The sequence below is a fragment of the Zonotrichia albicollis genome, chromosome 3 (assembly GCF_047830755.1).
Source record: "Zonotrichia albicollis isolate bZonAlb1 chromosome 3, bZonAlb1.hap1, whole genome shotgun sequence".
Classification (NCBI taxonomy): Eukaryota; Metazoa; Chordata; class Aves; order Passeriformes; family Passerellidae; genus Zonotrichia; species Zonotrichia albicollis.
The window spans coordinates 61,269,322-61,284,902 of record NC_133821.1 but is presented as its reverse complement, the minus strand read 5'-3'; positions in this window follow the sequence as shown (position 1 = coordinate 61,284,902).

The window sequence follows — 15,581 nt, the reverse complement described above, 5'->3', positions numbered from 1 at the left end:
ATAGATATTCAAGAACAATACATACATGTCCCCATGACTGAAAGGCCATGTTTCTCACAGCTCCTGGCTGTCACAGCTCCTCAATTCAAAGGCCATGTTTCTTCACAGCTCTCAGGCTGCTGCCGCTCTCGGCTGTCCTATCTTCTATCACATCTTGTTGTTATATTTCTAGAGTCCCAGCTCTCAGGCTGCCATACCCGAGGGAGAAGGGAGGGAGGGGAAGAGAGGGAGAGCCTAGGGAGAAAAGGGCCAAGAGAGACTCTGTGGCCTCCCCCACAAAGCTTAACAGGGAGGTTCAAAGTGGGTGCAGAATAAGCCTTAGGCCAATGGGATTACAGATCCATGGTACTGCAGGGAAGGATCACAGGCTTGGAATAAACCATGCATTTTCGAGGGGGAGACAGAACACACCATTTAAATAAAATGTAACACCACAGTATGGGAAAACTTCATCAGGTCAAAAATTCACAGTTCACCCACAGAGACTTCCTTGCACGGTCAAGGTGTGAGTTTCAGGAAACCAGAAGACTGTCACATCGTTTCTCTATGACTTCACCTTTGTGGAGATGCAGAAGCTCAAGAGGAAAGCAAGGCTTTTTGCCTCTTCAGGTTTCTCTGGAAAGATCATGGATATGGTATCTAATGGCCACATTTGAAATGCTGACAGAAACAAAAAGTTTCAAAAACAAGACAAGGTGTTTTCCAACTTATCTTGCTCTTGTGAACAAGAATGTGTTTTTCAAAACAAGTTCTTGTTTTCAAGCACGTGTATTCTTTTGGCAACTCACAAGATGCTCTGATGTGGTCTGTTTTATTCTCCTGTCTGCTTCCTGCAGAGAGTTGCTGGTCACCACATGGCGGCAAAATTCTGCGCTTCTGACAGGGCTCCATGGGATCCATGTCCTGCAACATTCAGGACTGCAGCACTCAGTATTGTAATACATAGTTTCTAGGCATTGTGCTTAGTGCAATGCACAATATTCAGTGAACTGCCTGAATTGCTGGGGAGAAGTTTCTTTCTTATTACCATAATCCCAGACTGGAATTTTTCTGTGTCCTGCCTGTCTTGTTATAATCTGCACTGTTGGCACACCCTGACTGCTGCTTTCATGCCTTACCTTTGCCTTCCTGGCATGCTGGAGGGAGTCTGAAGCTGTCCATGCATCAAGTTATTGAAGTGGAAAGGTGACAGGGCAGGGCTTTCATCTCATCCCTGTTGTCTGCAGGATCAGGAGTCCATGGATGCTGGAGGGATGCTGCTGCTCCCTTACAGGTGCAGCCTTTGGGACAGTCTGAGAGGGGACTGTGCACTGCTGACAGCTGTGCAGCTCCTTGGGAGGTAAAGCTGCGTGTCACCAAAATCGGGCTGCTGGCAGTGCAGTGTGTGCCAGGGGCTGCTCCAGGCCCTGCTGGGCTGTGCCCAGCCAGGAGCAGCCACTCCTGCTGTGTTCCAATGCACTCCTCCAGGAGGTGGGCAGTGGCATGAGCACAGGGGGAGGGTGAAACTGGGCCATGGTAACCAGCATGTTGGCTGGAGTGGCTCTCTCCTGTCTCTGCAGTTACATAAAATACAAAAAAATACCAGTGCAAGGAAGCACAATGTCACGTGAGCACCAGAAGCACTGAGTTGTGAAGAAGCTTCTTTCAACTTCCTTGTCTCTGACCAAGGAAGTTATAAGTATAATAAAGAAATACTGATTTACACCCTCTCACCACTGGTGTACTAAGAGCATTTTGCAGACAATGCTTTTTATTTTTCTTGTGAGTAAACTTCAAGCCATTTTGTATTTGTGTCTATATTTATTCTGATAGCTAACATTTATGTCAGGGTGGAGAGAATTATACACAAGACAGTGGTAGGGATGTGAAACAACATTATGAGGTTCCAGCAGCAGAAGAAAAATTATTCCTTTTACTATAGATATCCTTTATACTACAGATAATAATACCACACATAATTCACTTCTAGGAAACATTTCCTCTGTAGACACAGCAGGCATTTCCTGCATGTTTTCTGTGGACTGCAGGTTTTTTACAGGAGTCACAGCTCTACTTTAGTTATATAATTCTCTGTGCCTGAGGAGCCAAGTACTGTGCAAGGTAACAGGGAATAACAAAACTGATTTCACCGCAACATAAAGTTCAGCACAGTCAAAAGTGCTGCTGCTTCATTCAATTGCCTTCATACGTAATAGTGTCATTAATAGGAATCTGGTTTTAAATTACAGCAGGATTAAAAGAGTCAAGACATAGCAGTGGTTAGTACATCTCAAACTGTAGGATAAGTGTCTACATTTTTGCAGGCTTGAGAAGTAAATTAATTGACGTTTTCTGCTGAAACACAGAATACACTTTTATGGGAATAAAAATTCAAAAAGCTTGCTGCTTTTTTCTCCCAATAGTACAGAACAGAATCACAAAATATTCTGAGTTGGAAGGGACCCACAGGGATCATCAAGTCTACCTCTCAAGTGAATGGCCCATGCTGGGATCAAACTCACAACTTTAGCATTATTGGCACCACGTTTCAACCAACGAAGTTAATTTTGGTGTTATCTTCCAAGTAGAAAAAAAAAAAAAAGGTGTGGTCTTTAGTCATTCTAGGGCTGACTTTCTGTTTCTGAACCAGCTGTTCTGTAACTTCCTGCATCTTTTGAAACACAGCTTGCCAGAATAGACATTTCCCCTTAAAATAACTTGGCACTTACAGCCTCAGCTGATCTTTAACCACTGAACCTGTTGACTATGATATAAACTGTACCATTATCTTTCTTGCAAAGGAAGACTTATGTTCAAATTTGGCACTAATGTATTACTTTGACAATTATTTTTGTGTGATAGGCAGTATCACAGCAGTCTAGTATTTGAGGTCCTGAAACCACAGAAAACAAAATCCAGTTCCCTGAATTGCCCACAAGCTTTCTGTGTAATCCTAGCAATCACTTTGTTCAAAGGGGATTGCTTGTACATCTTTACAAATACCTCTGAATACCTTTACAGACTGGATTAGTGCCCTTCCCTGTTTCACATGGATACTACAAGCACAAGTACATGAAAGTATTTAAGGCACCCTGAAAGTAGGCGTATTTAGAAGATTAACTCCCACTGAAGTCAACAGTTTTTGAATTACGTGTTCCCCGCAAGAACGTGTTTATTCTTGCCTAGGAAGGATGAACTCTTCTAACTGCCTTGCTGTTTCGATGTCTCCGTAATCCTGCAAAGATGTTCCATGTTTCAGACATTTCTCATGGCCGAGAAAGAAGGTGCACGAAGTCACTCTGCAGAAGTCCTCTCCAGGTGGTGATCTGATGGCACGGTGGAACCGGGTGGTCAGCCTTTGTGAGTTACATTTTATTGAAATGGTATGCTCTGTCTCACCTCTCAAAAATGCACGGTTTATTCCAAGCCTGTGATCCTTCCCTGCAGTACCATGGATCCATAACCCCATTGGCCCAAGGCTTATTCTGTGCCCACTTTAAACCTCCCTGTTAAGCTGTGTGAGGGAGACCACAGCCTCTCTCAGCCCTTTTCTCCCTAGGCTCTCCCTCTCTCCCTGTCCAGGTTCAGAGCAACTTTGGGGAAGAATCCCCCAAAGGAGCTCCGGTGGGAAAAGCAGATCCAATCGGCCCCTCCCCCCAACTGGTCTGGGAGGAAAAAACACCTCCTTGGAGAAAGGTGGAAAAAAACTTTATTAAACAATAAAACCAAAACAATATCAAACAGTGAGACCCCTTGCCACTCTAAAAGAGATGACAAACTGAGAAAACCCTGGCTTGAAGCTCAGCTCACTCAGTCTCTGATCAATCCCTCCAGCGCTGGAATTGTCGCAGGCCAGGCCTGGCCTGGTGGGCCACAGCTGCAGCTGCCGGTGCTCTCCTGGGTGTTCAGTCCAGAGCAGTTTCAAGAGGTCCAAAGAAAAGGAAAAAAAAACAGCCCAGGGAACTTCTTTGCCTCAGCTAGCTAAAACTAACTAAAAAGCAAAAGAAGAGCTCTGTCCCACTGGCTGTTCATCCACAGACAACACAGTCCAGGAGCAGGAATGTGGAGGAGTGAGTGCAGTGTCTGAAAACAAGCTGCACGTTTCTTCTCTCCCCCCCTTCACTCTCTGGAACAAGTCTTAAAGGTACAAAACTTATTATTCAACATAAGCAGAATGAGACGATTGGGGATAAAAGCATCATATAGTCAACCCAGGACACTCCCCTTTCCCCCTTTTCCCTCAGGAACAATGCTGCTCCTGGGGGTGGGACCCCAATAAACCCTCGTCTAATGAGCACTCTCAGAAGCCGTGTGGAGTCTCCCTGCCTGCTGCTGCCACAGTGAACACACAGCTTAGGGGCCCCCAGGGACTCCCTGGGAACCCTCAAACGAATTGCAACACCACACAGCTAGCTCTAAACTCTGATTTTTTTCCACTTGTGTTTACAGGACGAGCTTAGCTCCCCACTCCTCACCTGATCTGCTGAAATCAGCAAAGCACAAAACAAATCTAGAAGTTGAAAATCTGATTTCCCAAGGGTGAAGCCTGTTACAAGTGTATGTGAGTACATGTGCCAGTGGCAGAAGATAACTGGTAGAAATACAGATGCTTGTGATGCTTGCTGCTACTTAAACAATTTGCTTTTACTCTGTTAATAAAACTAATAAAAACTTTTGCACAGCAGGAAAACCAGACCAGTAAGGACATGACTTGAGAAGAGTACAGAAATAGAAGGTTTCCTGAGGTGAGATTAGTCAGGCAGTGGGCAAGTGGCAGCATACCCACTCGGGAACGACAGCAAAGACCAGGCAACCATATAAAGGCAATAACAGTAAAACACCTGGTGGGCAGGGTTAAACATGAATAGCCAATTCTTAAAAGAGAAATATCTACCTAATATATGATGAGAGGTTTTGTACAGAGTTTCATGAACATACACACAATGCAGGCAGCCAAGCAAGTGGCTACATACTCGATCATCTCGGTCAGCAGGCAGCCTCAGCAGTCAGACTCCAGCTTTGGTCCACCTGTGAATTCTCCACTTTCCCATGTGATTTGCTGGAAGGAGGTGTTACTATGACTGGAAACAAGTTTATGCCTTTTCTCTGTTCCTTTTAAAATCAGATTGTTGCTCTGACCTCTTGCTGCTGCCATTTGTCAGTAACACACTGTAAGAGATGAGCAAGTACAAAATATCACAATTAGATTTTCATGGCATTGTTTATGTAAGTGTAAGGTGTAAGTCAGCTCAAACTGGCACGCTTGCTACCTTTGACATTATTTTAGAAAATATAACAGCATCAACCAAGCTGAAAACTTCTCAGATATTTTCCTATGCTTTAGCACGGTACCAGCAGTATAATGTAATGGGACTGTGACTTGTCTCTGTAGGCAGATGGCAAGACAACACACAAAGCATTATAATGACCAGTGTGGGGTCTTGTTAAGGCATGAATTAAAGCTCCTGGAGCATAAAATCTTTTTTCAAAATAGATTTTATAATTTTGAACTGCATTATGGATGCACATTTTCAGTGTGGGCTCATCAAAATTACCAGAAATTAAGAACATGCTTAGCTGGTACTTTTGAGGTTAATCTGATTATGTGTCACCCATCTAGCTTTCTCTACATCTAGCTCTTTTCTCTCATGGAAAGCCCTGTAAAGATGAGTCCTCTGACATACGTTTTCAAGTGTTGCAGCACATGCTGAAGTAACTTCAAATCAAATGGAATTGAAACTGTAAATTTGAGCAGGATCTTTCAGACCAAATATCCAACATGAGATGAGAAACTTTATTTATTATCAACATTGAATTCCAACTTTAATGGGAGTCCATTGTAATCATACATCCAGGATAGGATGTAGTTGCTTAAATCAGGGAAGCAGGAACATTTTAGGTAGTGAGGGTATCATGCCTGGTCTTCATCTGCCACTGCAAAAGAGATTTCAGGTCCCCCTGTAACACATAGGTTTTCCTATACCTGTTCTTGCAGGTGTCCTGGACACTCAAGGAAATGGTACTGGAGTATCTGATATTATCAGCTACCAGAGTGCTGTGTATGGGTATCTCTGTCCTTTTAGGTGGTGATGTACTTTTCTCCTGAAAATTGTCGGCTGAGGAGCAGTAAATCACACACGCTCTTTCACATAAACTAAAAATTGCCATCAAATGAGTGCAGATCCTGCATCAGTGGTTAGGTGTCCACTCCTTGGCTGACTTGAAACCAGCTAATTTGGATGCTCTTAGCAAGGTAGCAATGAAAATGCTCCAAAAAGCAAACCACTCGACTACTTGCAGCCCACACAGAGTTTCTATTCCCTATAGCAGACACACTGCTATAGGCATCTCAGCTACCTCAGATACAGGCCTAGATGACACCACAGGACAGAATAACCCTGTCACAGTGAGTGCCTAGCTCTGGCTGTGCTGTGTGGAGACAGCCATACATGTGACTGTGACTGTCCCTGTCCCTATTCCTGAGGCCTCTGTAACTCTCAGTGCTGTCCCACTGTGGCTGCAGTGCCACCCGGCCTCACAGCAACCCATTCTCATGACTCTGGTTGCAGAAATCTTCCCCCTTGCCTGCACAAACCACCCCTGCTATTGTATGGAGATTTTTGCTTCCTTGAAGCAGCCATGGTAGGCCAGTTTGGAAGCCAGGATACCAGACTTAAAAGGTTAATGATCTATCCATTATGCTAAATCCTATGCAGCAGCACTAATTCTTCCCATTCAATCATCCTTTTCCCAAGAGCTTGGGAAAATACAGGAGACATGGAAGGCAACTGATTTATTGCTGTCATGCAAAAGGTCAGACTAAGGAAGACCAAACACCCAGTTGCCCTATAAATTTAGTATATGACAAGCTGTCTGTTAGTTTGTCTTCAGAACATCCTTTGACAAACAGCCACCATAAAAATAACACTTGGAGATTTTTCAGTAACTTGTAATTCACTTTTCTGGGGTTTTTTTCCCAAAGAAAATGAGAAAATAGGTTATATCAGCTTCCAGCATCACATGTTCACTCTGAAATGGAAGCTAAGATACGCTGATTTACCATATCAGCTGCTTACACATCACATCTCCATGAGGGATGAACTGATGAAAGTTATCACAGTAGGTAACTCAACAGTGAGACTGTAGAAAAGATTTCTGTTATTAAGTCATAAATCCAGACTATATAAAAATCAATTATAAATATTTAAATAAACTGGCATATCTCTCACTTTTAAGTTCCAAAGCAGAGTTTAGGACTACTGAGAACACAAACATCAGTGTACACACAGCAGTAGAAAAATGTGCTTATATATGTTGTATTTTTGAATATAAAGACATTTATGTATGTAATGTGGATGTGCATTTAGGATATATGAGCATATATATTCTCTGCAAGCTGAGAGACACAAAAGAACCTAAGCCACCACTTCTGAGTTTCTCTCTGTAGGAGAGTTACCTTCTGACAGCGAGATAAATGAGGTGGCAGCTGTGGTCATTCTCTAGTGCTCATGCTTGTTTAGTACTCTGATTAATGATGAGTGCTTTACTTAACCTAATTTCTCTCACAAGCCTTTATATGCTGCTCAGAGCCCAGTGTAAACTTCATGCACAGATGCACCCACACAATAAAATGTTTCCATATTGAAAATTACTTTAGTTTAATTTCAAAGTGAGTCCCCCAAGGACCTCATTGGTAGGGATGCGCTATCTTGATCTGCCTTGACTTCAAGCCTGGGTTCATAGGCCATCCACAAAAGTTGCAATATTGCTGTAAAATGTAAAGTAAACATTAAAAGAAAATTATGACATCCAGTTGCTATTTTAGTAAATTTTTAAATTCATTTGGACATTTTGGAAAAAGAGGGAAAGGAGCAAGAGCATTGATAGAGGAAAAAAATCTTTCATATTGGGAGTCCATCCTGGGAAGATTTACCTACCTAAGCAAAGTAAGAATTTCTAACCTTTACTCTAACACTCCTTCTGACTGAGAAAATTGTTCCATCCCAGAAAAAAGTATGAAGCATCATGACATGAGCCTTCTAAAGGAAAAATAAATTATGGAGTCCTGCTGTGTTCTTATAATGATTTCTAACTACATATCCACTACCATCTGAATAAATATTTTATGAGATGAAAGTAATTGATAAAATGGCATCATGTGGGATCATCAGAAGGAGTTTCAACACATCTTTGTGGACTGGTTTTGCATTTGCACCCAGAAAGAGCCAGGTGAGTGCACTCTCTATGAGTAGTAAACAGCTGGAGAAGCTTAGAAATAGCCTGTGGTCATAGAGTGGGTAACAGGAAAACAACACTTTGTCATAGAGACAAAGGCACATAGGAAGGCAGATTTGAACTCAACACATACACTGGCTTTCAGCAAATCCAGCAGAAATCAAGAATAGCCCTCAAATTGACATTTAAACTCTTAAGAGAGCTGATTATTCAAAATTTAAAGCATCTTCTATGAGGAAAGGCAAAAATTAAAAACAAATTAATGGATAGTTCTTCACATCATAACAGCAAAGAATAGAGGGCAACTTAGAACACATATCCATTCTCTATATTTAAGTTATTCTTGCTTTTTCAGAGAGATGAATACTACCATCTGTTTGGCAGGCCACTGCTGAGACCTGCAAAGGGCTTGCACATCCTCATCAATTCGCTAATTGGACATTAATTTTTAGATTAATCTTACTCAGCAACTTCAGCATTGACTGTATATTTTCTCTTTGTTTAGTACCTAATTTTAAATGTAAGTTGATGCATTGAGTGCAACTTTTCTAAATAACACTGCTCTAAGTCAAAAATAAAGGTATTCTTTCATTAGGGTTTTCTGAATTAGAACTAGTATAGTAAGAAAACACAAATAAAAATTATCCTTAAACTTTTTGAGATTCTTGCAGCAAATATAAACTTAGTACTTATTTTCCTAAGACTAAGATGCTCCAATGTGTTTTGTATTTTTCTACAGAGATGAATTGTTGACATTTTAGGAAATAGATTTAATAGAATTTATAGTGACTCAAGTATTAATGCTATCAAGCATTTATGTGGTCATATTGATTTCTTTACCATTGCATACAAAACAAATAGCATCAATGCTTTCTTCCTTCAGAAGTTAATAGTATGAGTTATAGTTAATGCTTTCAAAATTATACCATTATAGCTTCTTTGTAGGCTATTTGTTTCTTCATTCCATTTTGTCAAGCAACAAAATACTTGTAAAAACTTGATTTCAAGGCTTAATAGTCTGATACTGGAGTTAAGCAGGAAAGATGAAAGTAACAGAAACTACTCAGAAGCGATGGGATTTGCTTATTTTCTGAACAGCTATAATGGAATCAAAATTTCTGTTTAGGTTGTTGCTGTTACTCCAAACTTATCCTCCAACCTCTGAAAAACACGGCAGAGATTCCTATAGATAATTTCTAGTTGGTAGCCTCATTAAATTTTTGCTGTGTAAACTTCACCCTTCACACATTCACACACCATGTTCCTGCTTCTATGAGCTTTAAAATCACCATCCACTTCCATGGGCTTCAAGGGACTTGTGTGCATCACAGTAGCAGCTATTCACAGAATCAGGGAATGAGCTGAGTTGGAAGGGACCCACCAGGCTCACTGAGTCCAACTCCCTGCCCTGCACAGCACCATTCCCAAGATGTTGGAAGTGCCATGTCATATCACCTGTGCATGCCCCTGCTCCACTTGGAAGCACTTTTTTCTACTGTTAGGACAAAATCCTGCCTTTAGGGATCTCTCCTTCCTTAGCAAAACACTGCTGGAGTGACATCGCTCCCCCTTACATACATGCTATATCTGCCATTTTCACAGGAGAAGCCATTCATTATTTATATGGAAAAAGCCTTCTCCATCCATTTGAGTAACTGTTTCAGCTGTGTCTCATGATTTATTAACCATTTGTAATGTTTCTCCTTTTCTTTGTTACATTATCATAACAGGATGGTAGCAGCACTTTGAAAAGGACACTTTCCACTCTGTTCCCAAGGGGACGCAACAGAGCACTGCAACAGCAAAACTTTCGAATGCTTGACTTCTTTATTCACAGTTTCTTGAGTATGACCATAATTTGCACATCTAATTTCTAGGTGGCAGTACTGCCTGGGCTCAGCAGACTGTGTTGGGCCACAGCCTGAAGGGTGATCCCCACAGCAAGCACATCATGAGTACAATTTGGGACGTGTCACACCTACCTGTGTTATGGCCATTGCATCCACCTGCCTGCAGGGAACTCTGCCCTGTCTGTGGCTGCCCCAGCCTTACTGCCCGTGTGATAAAGAGTCCTGACAATATGAGTTACCTGGATCCAGGCTTATCTGATTTCAAAGACATGACTGACTTTGGGCACTTAATAATTATGCCTGACTTTCTTGCTGTCTGCAGCACTAATCGCACAAAGGTCTTCCAAACTGAATTGAAGTCCTCTCTTTTAGGAAGACACCTAAAACAGGTGCTGTTTTCGAAATGCAAACATGTGAACAGATGACTGAAAATCAGACCTTTTGAAACTCAGCATATTAGCCATGCAGATGCACCACAAACATCAACCATTAAAAAACTAGCAGGTGTTAAAAAATCGTTTGCAAACATAGAGTAAGCCCACAAATTCAGATGTCTGATCTAAACCCAGATGAGATTGCGTCATTCCCCTACTTCTCAGGTCAGAAAAGATGCATATAGCAGCAGGGGAGGTAGCTGAGACACCTGTCTGTGGTTTCTAGGTGCCATAGTATGAAGGACAGGTTGGACTCTTAGAACCCAGACAGGAATAGGTTTCCACCCTGATCCCGGTGTTTGCTAGACTCATTTCTGTCCTGCAAGGCTGTACCTTAAGGTTATTAATGTTTCTGATAAGCAATTTAAGTCTGGTTTGCAGGACAGGCACGTTTTTTAGCATATCATCACCATAATGACTTTCTGAAGGTTCATGAGAGACCTCTTGGGAGTTACACTTAGTCTTTCCTTTACTCAGAGGCAAACTTCCTCTTGCAGGCTGTTGAGCTCAAACGTTTCCCAAGCACTTTCTGCTTCAGTGAGTGTCCTGGGTCAAGCTCAGTCAAGGTGTTGATTATTATGACTGTTACTTCTCAGTCACAGTTAGTTCTTTTCCATCTCAGTGAACTCACTTTGGATTTGGTTTTACAAGTCAGGGGTGGTCTTGGCTGCACTCAGTGGTTTGGTCAGCTCTTCTGGGCTCTATTCAAATCAGGATTTGTGAATGCACCACTCAGAATAGTTCTGCACCTGTGACTTAGGAAGATGGAAGAATGACTTTACTTCCATGTTTGCAATGGTTTAACTTTACTGGTTCTGGTAGTATCAGTAGACTGAGTCAGATCAAGAACTCGTGCCACATCCTCCTACATGTAATATGATGGAAAATCATAACTACTCTTTTTGAATTAGAGACAAGGAAAAGTTCTGTTGAAGGTGTTATCGAGTGTGATCACTGGAAGGCTTACCTTGATTTCCTGGAGTGTAAGCCTTATAATGTGCACTTCAGTTTTAGAGGGACTCTCAAAGGAAGGAAACATGGAGTATTCAGAAGATTATGGGTTATCTCTTCTGTGAGAAGACCTTTATTTTGTGATGTCACTGTCGAAAATATCAAGGGAAAGTGTATGTGTAGCAAAATCCATGTGCTAGGAACCTCAGCCTCAGCAAACATCTGCTTTTACTGCTCCACTTAGGGTTAGGGTTCCAAATGCCACAAAGCCTAGAGCTCCAGGGACACTGGAGGGAGTATCTTGAATAGACTCCCTTATTCTGGCTTCCTTGGAAGGGAACAGGAAGACAGAAGGGTGTATATGTCCATATTCAACTTTGTCACTGCAGGTAACCTATATGCAAAGTGTTGCTACACATGTTGGCTCTTTGTATATGAGAACTTTATCCTTGGTCATGTTTGCATTTATCTGAAGCCCTTTGTAATAGATAGAAGGCAAAGCATTTGCAAAATATCCAAATGAACTATCTCCAGAATTTAGAATATGTACTACTCTTATTCATTTGTGCTTGAAGTTTAGGTAGTTCCCTGTACAGCTGTGTGGGTATGTTCCTAATCACAGCTGTGTATAAGAATGGCTTTTTATTGATGCTGATTGTTTTACCTCTGAGTTAAGACTGCTTGTTTAGTCAATCAATTTACAAAGAGCAAAGAAGCAATTTTTAAGGTATTTCAGTTTACTGTGAGCAAAAGCAGGACTTTCTGGGCTGTTTATTTTTCCAACGTTCTGAAAAAGAATTTTGTTTAAATTAAACAAGATATATTAAACTCTTTATCAAAGGCCTTAAAGAAATACAAATGTCTGATCCTTTTCTTTCAGCCTTTGACTGAAAATAACTGTACTGTTTTGCATATCTTGAAAATTGTGGATTTTTATATAATCTTTTATGGTAAATAACAAATAATTTAGGAAACAAGAGTATGAAGAATCACTTTCATGAGAGGTACTTAATGGGGGAAGATGAGTAACTGTTGTTACACTGAAACTACTGTAGCATGAGGAATAAACTCTAAACTCTGTTTGAAGGAACATGAATCATCACTGAAAACTCTCTTCCATAACACTCAGAACAATATCATTTCACTCTCAGTTTTCTCTTTGAAAGAGAACTCTGATAAATTCATACATCAGAAAAGGGAAAATGCTATTTAACTTACTGTTGCCTAAGTTTACATTTATCTTCAAAATGTGAGTGAATTTCATAATCAGAAAGGAAGCATCACAAATAAATGAGCTCTGTTTTATTTTCCCTTGGAGACTTCCCTGGAAGTTTTTAAATAACAGCAGAGAGGGCAGCAAAGCCAGCAGCCAGGGAGTCTTCCCATCAATGTGAACAGTGTTAGAGGCACTAACTAGCAAAGCAACAAGTATCAGGAGTAGCAAAAGAGACACCTTGCCATCAATCTTCTGCTGAACTGAACAGCAAGACCAGTGCCTCTTGATTGCACCTAGTGGAAAAACCTAGTGGCCTGCGCCTGAGTTTGAACCTGGCTGGCAGAATACAGGTTCAACAACAGAGAACTGATGAGTAGGCAAAAGCATGTTGCAAATATGAGAGACACAAAACTGTACAGTATCAGAAAAAAGCACCCCTGTTGTAGTGTGTTGCTAAGTTTCTTGTGTTATTCCCCCAATTTATGTATTGTTTCCCCCTATTATGTGTAAAATGGTTTTGTCCCCCCAAGTTTTCCTGCCACAGCCCTGATGTCCGTTAGGTTACCATGGTTACCCCTGTGTCTGTCACCCAAGTTATATAATTTCTCCTACCCCTTTTTCCCTTTTTAGTAAATCTTTTCTCCTCCCTGGGCTCAGTCAATCACCCCCCCACTCCTCCTGGTTTTCCAGAACTTTCGTTCCCCTGGAGGTGGTGGTTGGCTGGGGTCCTGGGACACCTCCCTTACCTTTTGATTATTGGTTTCCATGGAGTGTTAGTTCTGTGAACTTCATCCCCTCACCTTTCTCGATTGGTTCCACCTGTACCCACCCCCCTCCTTTATAATCCTGTTTCACCCCCTATTTGGGGCCACTTTCCCAGCTGGTTTCCCGACGTTGGATTCCACTACACCTTCAATAAACCAATGTTTAACCCCTGGTGAAGTGGTCAGCTCCGTTCCTCGACAATACCAGCGGTGTGAGCCAGTCCGCAGCCAGCACAGCCCGAGGCCATCAGACGCCGAGGGGTGCTGGCCAGGAATTACAGAGGGGCGTCGGCCATCGCCCTCAGCTAGCCGGACTTCGAACTTTGGGCCACGTACGCCCCCCCACACACCCCAATCTAACCCTAAATCAATTGGTTATACCTAAAAATCCCTCTTATGACTTGCAAGGTGGTTGGTCAGGTTACACAAGACACAGATTTGTTCCTGCAGTGAGCACAAAAAACACAAACGGCACCTTTCTCAGTTCTACATATGGATTTCAAAACATAAGTCTGATAGCACCTTTTAGTGCTTTCAAGCACTTTTTCTTTAATTTCCTCTGAAGAACAGTACACTGCTACTGTTCTGTTGAAAGGATGCAAAGGCAAAAATTTTCTGAAATATTTTCTGAGCTGTAGGGGGATAGAATATAAGTAAATGAAGGTGGTATAGAATGTAATCTTACCCCCTAAAGAGTTGAAGCTGAGACAATTATTAAGGATTAGGAGCAGGCCTGATTTTAACAGGCCACAGCTGTAATCAATAAGAAGCGTGTTATAAAAGAGTGGATTGGTTAGCTGAGGAGGAACTGGAGTCAGTTGGTTCCTGCAAGAACAAGGAAGAGTCAGTGCCTGGAGGAGCTGCCTACAAGAAATATCAAGGAGGTATGAAACTCTAGCAATATGGAAGCCTTGCAATGTCATGATAATAGACCTCTTGCTATATAATAACAACACTGAGCAAGAGCATTTATCTTTTCTATGTATAATTGAAAAATTGTCCAAAGCAGCCTACCTGCATCTTAAATTGCAAAAATTTAAAAATTTCCATAGAAAGATCAGTTAGGCAAGGCTAGATTGGATTGTGGCCACGTGTCTGAAGCTTTCAGGTCCTTCTAGTTCTTATGTTGTTCTTATTGAATATATTTGGCAATGTCTGATGCTATATGCATTGAAATTATTCTTTCATTTACACTGCTGAGTTAAACTATTTACAAAGTAAAGCATGGGCCCTCAATTTTCTGAGACCATATCTCTATTTGATGTCAGGAGGAAAAGTCTCAGAAGAGTTCTTGTCTTCACTGATAGCAGGCCCAGATCCAGTGGGATGCATCTAGGATGTGATGATCTTGACTGAAACTCTATTTTGTCCAAACAGGGCTCTTCTTATTGCTTGCAGAAAAGAAATATGGTCTGTAGAAATATCTGTGCAGTCCATCTACCTCACTCTTCACCTGCTAACACACCCAGCTCAGTCACCACCCAAGCACAGCCAACATATCACCAGAAACACAAGGCCAGACACTGCCAGCCCCGCTCAGGCAAATTTCCAATGAAATAGCCAACAGCAACTGAGACTGAAAAAGGAGTCTGGGATTACAGGTAGTATTCAAGCAAAAAGCTGTCTGTGCACTGTTCTGCAAAATAAACGTATTTCTCAGAAATTTGAATGGTACTGAGAATGAGAGGGAGATTGTTGAAAAGCACAACTATGACTTGATTCCAGCTGCAGCTCCTGTGATCAGGGAGAGAGAAAGAAAATCAAAAAGGGCACTTGCAGTCCCAGATTGATGCAATCAAGCTGGTCTTACACTGGTTAACACTCCTCACCCCAGAAAACACAGAATTTCCTCCCTCCTGCTGGGCTTCTGGGACTAAGGATGTCAGGTGAGAAAAACCCCTCAAGCCTGCCAGCAAGTTCCTTGGAGAAGTAAACTGCTCCTGAACACCTGTAACATAGAATCTTATCAGGAAAGATTATCATCTCTTTCTCACACTTATTTGACAAAGGCAGAAGCTTATCCCAACACCATTTCAACACCCAGGTAAAAAGGAGAAAAAATCAAAACGTCAAGGATTGGATTTTTTTCAAATCATTTATGATACATAATCCTAAATGTTCTTTTGAATTTTTCCATTGTATAGCTGAATTA